Raw genomic sequence first — 10,685 nt, forward strand, 5'->3', positions numbered from 1 at the left:
ATCACCTTTTCCTTTATACACAGGCTTGATACACGCAACTTTTTCACAATCAGGGAAAACTGCCTGTGTTAGACTCATATTTACCATGTTTCGGTAGGTCTCTTGTAGTCTGGTGAAATTTTCTGCATCTTTTACATCATTAATTGGAAATGGATCATTTCCGCAGTAGGTTTTTTTTACTTTCTTTATTATTCTCATATAATCACTCTGACTTAACTCTTTGAATACCCTTAGCTTATTTACACCTGTTGCTGATGTATTCCTTTGCTCTGTTGTGCTGATGTTGTGAAAACTGGAGCAGATTTGATTTATTTTTTCCTCAAAATAATTAATAAAACCATTTGCTAGGCATTTAGGATCATTAGTCATATCGGGCAACACTATTTCTGTCTTTAGACCTAATAGTTTCTTTAGGTTCTTATGTATTTTCCTTGGGTCATTTTCATTGCACACTTTTTTATAATAGGCCTTTTTTTTTTTTAACTAAGATAAGGTAATTGTAGCGATTTCTAGCTGCTTTGTAATGTTGCCAGTTTTCATTATTTTTATTTCTTTTCCATTTAACCTCCATTTTTCTTTTTCTTTTTTTCTCTTCGTGTAATTCATTATCAAACCAGTTCGATTTTTCTTTAATTGTGATTATTTTTGTTATTTCCGGGCACCTATTATTATAATTAGTTGCAAGTATAGTTTTACTTCTATCAGTAATGCAGTTTATACAGGATTGTCCCTCTAGAAGGGTGTGATTCTCTTCACAGTTACAGACTGGTGTTATCCCTTTTATATCCTCTAGGCTTTGTTCAATGAACTCTTTTGGATCAAAGTTAGTCTTAATTCTGTATGTGATTTCCTTCTGTATTGCATTATTTTTTCTAACGTCTATTTCAAAAGACATCAACTTATGCATTGGGGATATAGAGCAGTCAGGTTCAATCTCCATATTTAGTATGATGTTGTTGTTTTTGTTTACTATAACTAGATCTAGTATATGATTAGACTGAGCTGTTGGTTCAGACACAATGTTTTCAAGGTCATGGTTGTCAATCAATTCTCTAAATTCATTGACATATGGGTCTACTCTGTTATCGAGATGTAGGTTGAAATCACCACATATAACTATATTTCGATTGTCATTCAATGTATCTAGTAAGTTATTAAATTCATCTAGAAACATTCTTTTGCTTTTGCACGGTGGTCTATAGAGTATAACTATTTGTAGATTTACATTTCGAGATAAAATTTTAATATTCATATATTCAAATGAATTAACTATGAGATGATTTCTTACTGTAACTTTGTATGATTTCTTTATTAAGATTCCAATGCCACCACCTCTTTTGTTTTCTTTTGGTTCATGATAAAAGTTATAAGATTTAGGTGTCATTTCATTTATTTTCGATCTGTCACTCACATTACCACTCAACCAAGTTTCAGTTAATAAGCAAATATCCACATCTTGATCACTTACGACTTCCTTAATGATATGAGTTTTGTTGCCAATGGATTGTATATTTATTAGATTACATAATATTTTCTTAATCGAAGCCATGGTCAGTATTGTTTCTGGCTCTTATTATTTCTTGCTTATAAACTTCACAGTTTACTTTGTCATAGGATTTATGTTCTGTGTCATCATAGTTCTTTCTCACACAATTTATGCATTTAACTTCAACAACATTGCAATGACCCGCTTTATGTTCTCTCGCGCACTTGGGGCACGACTGTTTATTCTTGCAATTTGCTGCACTATGCCCAAATTCCTGGCATTTGTAACACTGGTAGGGCATATAATGGTCGTAAACATTACATATTCTATATGTGGTACTAAGTTTATCTCCATTTTCATAGATTGCTTTACGTATCTTAGGTGTACATTTTATAATATAGTGTTTATGTTTATCCATTCTTGAATTTTCTTGCATTATGATAGTCAGATCATCGTTTTCTACAATGTGTCTATTTAGCCACTGGTTCTTAAGCTTCAGACTTTGAATAATATCATCATCATCTTCTGGTACATTAGTAAGTTTTATCTTCGGTTTAAGTTTTCCTTTTTAAGTAACAGTGATCTTGTTTACATTACCATGTTCCAATTCTGATTTTGCCTGCTCCAGGTTCTGTTTATCTGCAAATTTTATGATCAGGTGGCCATCTTTTGTTTCAGCAGTACTTTCAACTTGGGCTTTTAATTTGGTCATAATTGTTTTCTTATTATTAACTGCTGACACCTCATCAGTTGATTTGACAATCAATGTTTTCTTTGATTTCAGCTTTTCAGCATATGTGCCAGTTAGATGCTTCCTATCTATGTCATCTTCATTCCTTTTCTTTTCATTTTTTAATTCTTTCATTTCGTTTCTTAATTCATGCATCTCATCTTTTGTTTCTTGCAATTTATTTCTCATTTCTGTCATGCTATCCTTCATTTCTTCTATTTTATTCATCAAGACCTGAACCAAATGATGGGACATTACGGCTTCTTCATCCAATACTTTTCTTTGTATGTTTGCTGCATCCTCATTGAACTTATCAGTGCAATTTCTACATATGTAATAAATATGTTCGTTACACAATAGTCTTCTGCCAGCTTGTGATAAATTTTCTATTAATCCAGAACATTCGTTTTCAATATGATACCATTTTTGACATCTATTACAACAAATTCCCTCATTGGCAACGACAGTCTTGCAGTGCTCACATAGTTCAGTGTCATCAGATTCCACGGTGGCCAACGATCCATTCGCTGATTCATCATTTCTTCCACAGGCGCCTTCCTCCATGTTGTCACTATCATATACTGGTGTATTCTTCATTATCTGTAGAAATTAATTTGTTTCATCTTCAACTGATTTTCCTGTTTCAGTCTTTTCATGAGGTTTCCTTCTAATTTTCTTAATGGCTCCTAACATTTTCGTAGTTTACACTATATCTAAGTCCAAATGGGTCAGGAAAACCATAATTGGTAACTCTTACCTGTGTCCTAGTTGTAATCAACTATTAATATGTAATTTTGCACTATTTAGTATTCCAATGACGCTGATTCCAGTTGACATAACTTAATGATGTCAGAAATTATTAACTTAACGATTTTCACTTTTAACTTGCCACTATTTTTGTTAAATTTCAACAGAGCACTTCTTCAGCACGTCCTCACTCCACCATTTGTGCATGGTCCAGCTTGTCGTTCTGAACACCTTCTAATTCTTGTAAGATGAGATAGGAAAAATGTTTCCCCCATTATGAAACCATTGTTCTCTAGTCTTGGGTAGTGCCATAGTATCTGTACCATGGTCTTGCACTGTCTTGGGGTAGAGCTCGCTTGCTTGGGGATGCACTCTGGCACACTTATTTCTCTTCCTCTGTTTTATTCAAATTTTTTATAGTCTATAAATGGAAGATATATTTTAATGTTACTGTAATGATTATATTTTATATAGTTCATTATTTCTCTCGCAGTTTATTTCCTTATTTCCTTTCGTTACTGAGCTATTTTCCGTGTTGGAGTCCATGGGCTTATAGGGTCCTGCTTTTGCAACTAGGGTTATAGCTTAGCAAGTAATAATAATAATAATAATAATAATAATAATAATAATAATAATAATAATAATAATAATAATAATCCCGCAATGGCTATTGGTCCAGCAATGGCTGTTAGTCTCCCTGTATCGTCCTCTGCTGAAGAAGAAGCCAAGGATGAAATTACGTATATTGCCTCCTACAGGAACCTTCAACAAGTTATAGAAACTAATAAATAAATAAGATTCATGATGTATATATATGTATATATATATATATATATATATATATATATATATATATATATATATATATGCACATATATATATATATATATATATATATATATATATATATATTATATATTATATATACATATGTATATATGTTATATATGTTATAGCCCAGCGGCATAGTAAGAAATATGAAACCAATTGTTCAAATTGTTCTAAAAGCACCAAAATTGGCACACATGTGGATTAATACATTCTGAACAATTTTGGATATGGAGGCATTCAAGATTCTCCCGGTAGCACATTTGGCGGCCATTTTTCAAAATGGCCGCTATTTACCGTTAGCGTCATTGAATATGTACCATAATTTGTCTTTTTGTGGATGCTAAAGGTGATAAGTGTGCTAGAGGTGATAAGTATTGTACAATTACACATACTTCTGTGCTTACCAAATAATTTGGCTACCATTTCACAAGAAAATGAATTTTACTTTGCAGCGGCAGCGTTGGTGGCAGTGACGGCGGCTGCAGTAATAGTATAGTGTTGATAGTCATGGTGCTTGTAGTAGTAACTTGTGGTAACATGGTGGTGTTTTGTGTCTTTGCAGGTGAGGCAGCAGCAGCACCACCTGACATCAGAGACGCGTTGTTCCAGACTGCAGCCATGGCAAAGAAGTTCCAACTGGTCGATACTTTTGAGCAACGTACTCCCACAACACCTCCTGAGACAAACTGGAAGCTGTGTCTTGTATGTCAAGAGGAGACAACAGAGTCACTTGTCTGCCCAGTACTGTCTAAACGCCGAGACCCTGGGAGTGGATACACGACAATGGCTGCAAACTTGGTCAAATTTGATGAACTCGGAGAACTGCCAAGAACTGTTCAGTTACAGAGACTAGATGAAGGACAAGGTGTTGAGGCGACAATGGTTGCCCACCAGGCCAAGTGGCATAAAACATGTATGCTCAAATACAATAACACAATGCTACGAAGAGCAGAGAAGAGACGCATCGCAAGCAGCTCAGCATTTGATAGTACTGACAATGTCCAGGCCAAGCGCGCCAGAACACACTCTTCAGAAGCCACTACCAGCGGCACCTCCTGCTTTTTCTGTGGAAAGTCTGGCACAGAGACCCTACATGAAGTAACAACCTTCCAGGTGGACACACGCGTACGGAAGTGTGCAGCGCAAGTTGGGGACAATGAACTCATAGCCAGGCTCAGCATGGGTGATAGGGTGGCTCTGGAGGCCAAGTACCATTCCAAGTGTTTGTTGGCTCTTTACTATCGTGCAAAGACCACTGTAGAAGCCGAGCAGAAAACTGACCATGAAGGTGTAATGTCAAGAATCGTACTGGCTGAACTGGTCCTGTATATCGAGGAAACCCACCTAGAAGAGGGCACCACCCCAGTCTTCAGACTCGCAGAACTTGTAAAGCTATACACAACAAGAATGGAACAGCTCGGGGTTGTTTTGTGCCAGAAAGTTAATAGCACAAGGCTGAAAGAGCGCCTGTTAGCCCAGATACCAGGCCTGAGATCCCACAGCAAAGGCCGAGATGTTTTACTAGCGTTTGATGAAGACATTGGTGAAGCGCTAGGCAAAGCCTGCGAGCAAGACTGTGACACTGAGGCAGTTCACCTTGCGCGTGCTGCACAGATAGTTCGTCGATATATGTTTGAAGACACTTACCAATTCCGTGGATCATTCCCGGGCGGCTGTCAGGAGGACTCTGTGCCAAACGTACTAGTTGCAATGGTAAATATGGTGCTGGATGGCCCCACCATCAAGAATCAAAGCCATTCCTCTTCAACACAAGCAGCTCTTTCCATTGCGCAGCTTCTCAAGTTCAACAGTGTCAAGCAAAGTCGGAAGCAGGGAGCAACCAAGACACAGGAGCCTCCAGCTGTCAGACACAGTACGTCTCAAGAAACTCCTCTTCCAACCTATGTTGGGCTGATGCTGTATGCTGAAACACGCAAGAGAGGACTTGTGGACAAGCTCTTCTCTCTGGGCCTAAGCATCTCATATGACAGAGTCCTACGTCTTTCTGCCCAGATGGGAAACAGCGTGTGTCAGCTGTACCGCATAGAGGAAGTGGTCTGCCCGCCTACCCTGCGTAGCAATGTGTTCACAACTGCGGCTGTGGACAACATTGACCACAACCCAAGTGCCACCACAGCCAAGAATTCATTCCATGGAACAGGAATCTCGCTTTTTCAACACCCAACGTGTGCAGATGAGGGAGTGGATCGTAGCATTGCTCTCACTGGGCGTGATACTGGATCAAAGACGGTTGAGCCTCTACCAGAATATTACACGGATGTACGTCCTGTTGCTTCTTCTGTCAAAGGGCAAATGATCCCAGCTACTTCTGTGACCTCTCTTAGACGCCACAACTGTGAGCAGCACATAGAAGATGAGTATATGTGGCTGGAGAACACGAGAAGTGTTCTCAAAGATGATGTTGAGGCCTGTGAAAACACATCATGGGCTGCATACCATGCAAGGCACCAAGATCCAAAGCAACCAGTCATCACACCAATGTCCCTGCTTCCCTTGTTCCAGGAGAGTGCTCACACTGTGGCAATGATCAGACACTCTATTGATGTAGTCAGGAGTGCAGTTAAACATCTCAACCCAGGCCAAACTCCAGTTCTGACTTGCGACCAGCCACTATTCACTCTAGCAAAACAGATCCAGTGGAAGTGGCCAAACACATATGGAGAAGACCAACTGGTGGTGATGTTTGGGGGGTTGCATATTGAGATGACGGCACTGAAGACCCTGGGTGACTGGTTGCAGGGAAGTGGGTGGACCCAAGCACTGGTACAAGCAGAGATCACAACTGAAGGAATAGCAGACTCATTTCTTCGAGCAGCTCACGTCACACGCACCAGAAGAGCACACCAAGTCACAGCGGCTGCGTTGTATAATCTCCAACGGCGTGCCTATGACAAGTACAGCACCACCAATACAGAAGATGATGAGCACCCTGAAAGCTTCGAAGACTGGTGCAGTCAGAGAGAACAGAGTTATCCGCAGTTTCAGTGCTGGTCAACAGTCTTGGCACTGGAGCTGTCCACTCTGATCTATGTGCGATCTCTGAGAGAAGCCAATTTTAGCATGTACGTGGATGCTCTGACAGAACTGGCTCCGTGGTTCTTCGCACTAGACCACACGAACTATGCCCGATGGATACCAGTGCATCTACGGGACATGGCAGAACTGGAAAACAAACATCCAGACGTCTTCACAGAGTTTAGCAAGGGACACTTCACAGTCCAGAAGACCAAGAGGATCTTTTCAGCAATCCCTCTTGACCAAGGACATGAGCAGAACAACGCGTATGTCAAGGGTGATGGAGGAGCCATCGGCCTCACAGACAATCCAACTGCACTGAGGCGCTGGATGGTTGCCGGACCGGAGGTTGCTAGAGTGATTGTGGAATTTGACGACTTCAATCTGCATCCACACGATCAAGAGGAGACACGTCACCACGAAGAGACACCAAGTGTGCAGAACACTTTTGCCAGAGATGTGCGCTCACTCGTGGCCGTCATTGAAGAGCTGGGCAACCCTTTCGAGGAGGACAGTCAGGACTTGCTGGTGCTCGACACAAAGGAGATCGCAGACCCTGCAGTCATAGAAACAGTCCGTAACGCCAAGCAGATTGGCCAAGACCAGTTTGAAGCATTCTCAAAGGAATGCATCGTGGACAGAACCAAGTCCATTGAGGTGGCAATCCACCGGAACAAGCTACCACTGTTTGCGACCAAGAGAGGACCCAATATACCCAAAGGAAAAGAACAGGTTAAATCTCTGAAGAATGATGTTGCGCTCTTCGCACGATTATATATCGGCTGCCAGACCCGTGATGGGAATCTAGAAGAGTTCTTCAGGCATGAAAATCAGCAATGCCCTCCAGCTTTATCTGACGGAGGGAGACTGTACCTAGGGAGCAAGAGTGACTTGCTGGTGTGCCTTGAAGGCCATGCTGAGCCTCAGTTTGAAGCTCCTACTGTCACTGCTGTTGTCCTCGATGGAGCAGTAATCGTACAGATGTTGAAGCCGGGTACTGCCAACACGTTCGAGGAATATGCACAGCAAGTGTTCATCCCATACGTTGTACAACGTTTCCAACATGTATCACGTCTTGACCTTGTGTGGGACAGCTACAGAGCAGATTCCCTGAAGGCATCAACCAGAGAACAGCGTGGAAAGGGAGTACGTCGGCGTGTTGTCGACTCAGCAGTCATACCAGGAAATTGGCAAAGTTTCCTGCGAGTTGATAGCAACAAAGTGGAGCTCTTCAGCTACCTCTCCACCATGCTTGCAGAGTCCTTTCAAGAAGAAGGCAAGGAACTGGTCGTCACTGATGGGGAGCAGGTGATCTGTGTTCCACAGCAAGAGGATGTCAACTCACTCGCACCATGCAACCAAGAAGAGGCAGACACCCGCATGATGCTACATGTAGCACATGCTGCACAACATGGTCACCACCAGATACAGGTTCGAACAGTAGACAGTGACGTCGTGGTCCTAGCAGTGATGGTAGTCCAGAAACTACCAGCTGGAGACGAACTCTGGGTAGCCTTTGGGACAGGCAAGAACTACCGCTACATTGCAGCCCATGAAATAGCTTCCTCCCTTGGTCCAGAGAAGGCATGTGCTCTTCCAATGTTTCATGCCATCACAGGGTGTGATACTGTGTCAGCCTTCGTCGGACATGGGAAGAAATCTGCCTGGGCAACATGGAACACGCTGCCAGAACTCACTGATGCCCTGCTGAGTCTGGCAAATGCACCCACAAGCATCCAAGAGGATACAATGCATGTCATCGAGAGGTTTGTCATACTCCTGTATGACCGCACAAGCAAATGCAAGGACGTCAACAAGGCGAGAAAGCAGCTCTTTGCAAAGACGAACTCTGTTCAGAACATCCCGCCAACCTACGCTGCTCTGGAGCAGCATGTGAAGAGATTTGCCCTTCAGGGTGGTCATGTCTGGGGCCAGGCATTGGTACCAACGCCCGTGCTCCCTCCACCAACAGACTGGGGCTGGCATCGGAGTGATGATGGGCTCTACACACCACTCTGGACCACACTCCCTGAGGCATCCAAGGCCTGCTATGAGCTGGTGTCTTGCGGATGCAAGAAAGGCTGCAAAAACCGCTGCAAGTGCAAGAACGCTTCACTGCAATGCACTGGTCTATGTTTCTGTGAAGGCGAATGCCAGTAGATTGGGACAGAAAACTTGCTAACCAACATTATGATCTGTAGACATTCATAATTCTGGTGACCAGATTTGAAAAGTTCGGAATCATAATTAACATAGTGTGGCAAAATCTACGTTATTGTATTACATTTATGTACTGCAGGATTACACAAGTACTGTGCTAGAGACTTGGCTTTTGGTCGACTATATAACTACAATCTGACCATACTGTAAACTTCCCGTACTCTGTGTATTATTTTGACGAGCAATTTTGCCAGCAATTTGAAATAAAAAAGCAACTTGAGCAATTAAAGTGTGTTCCTGAAATCAGGTACTGGTTATTAGAGGTATTATGTCATTGAGTATTGAAATCTTCATCAAATGTCCACTTTTTCCACAAAATGGCGGCCAGTTTGGGGGCCATTTTTGAGAAGATTCATCTAAATATCTGTTAAACATTTATTGATGTTAATTCTGATGTAAAAAAAGGGAATTTTGGCCCATCTAGCACCAAACTAACGACACATAATGAAGTCTATGTAATGACGCTAATGTTAAATGGCGGCCATTTTGAACAATGGCCGCCATATCTTCCTAAGGGCTAATCTTGAATGCCTCCATATCCAAAAATGTTTAGAATATATTAATCTACATGTGTGCCAATTTTGGTGCTTTTAGACCAATTTGAACAATTGGTCTGCTATGCCGCTGTACTATTATATATATGTATATATATGTATATATATGTATATATATACACACACATATATATATATATATATATGTATATATAAACATATTTATACATTTATATATACACTTGTTTCGGCTATATATATATATATATATATATATATATATATATATATATATATATATATATATATATATATATATATATAAATATATACATATATATATACGCACACACATTTCTTTCTGCAGCGTTGCCAGACATATATGTACTTGGTCTCTCCCCGTCCCTTGGGTAGGGTGGATAGAGGGAGTTGGCATACCCTGGTGAGATGGGGTATCCCGAGAGGTGGGAACCACAACTACCATGTTGTAGTCAGGAATGGGGGGAAGGGTTGTGAAGGCTCGCATTTGTGTATATGTATGTGTATGTGTATATCTATCTAATTAAGAGATATCTTTTGGAAATGTATCTTTGTAGTTTGAGATTATATATTCCAATTGTGTAAGTATGACCCCTTATTACCTCATCCCTCATTTTTTGTTCAGGCAGACATTTCCCAGAAAAGCTGTAAAGTCAAGAAACTTTGTATCTTCCTGATTGGAAGACAAACATCAGGAGATTTTTCTCTTGAATTGTGGAGTTCTGGAAAGCGTGAAACTTCCATGCAACATTCTTTCCACGAACCAATCACTTACACACATATACACAAACACACAAAGACAAAGACAAAATCATTCAAGTTTTCCAGAGGTAATATTCAGATATTCATAATGTTGGTGGAAATTTGTAACAGCTGTGGCTAAGAAATGACAACTATTTTTTTTTTTTAAGTAAATCAATTACTTTTTTTCTGGTTGGAAAAGCAGGATGCCATAGCCCAGGGGCTCCTATAAGAAAAAATAGCCCAGTGAGGAAAGGAAACAATGAAATAAATAAACTTCAAGAGAAGTAATGAACAATCAAAATGAAATGTAAGCACAGTAACATTAAAATAATTCTTTCATAAATAGATTATAAAAACT

Source organism: Palaemon carinicauda, chromosome 40 (assembly GCF_036898095.1).
Source record: "Palaemon carinicauda isolate YSFRI2023 chromosome 40, ASM3689809v2, whole genome shotgun sequence".
NCBI classification, from domain to species: Eukaryota; Metazoa; Arthropoda; class Malacostraca; order Decapoda; family Palaemonidae; genus Palaemon; species Palaemon carinicauda.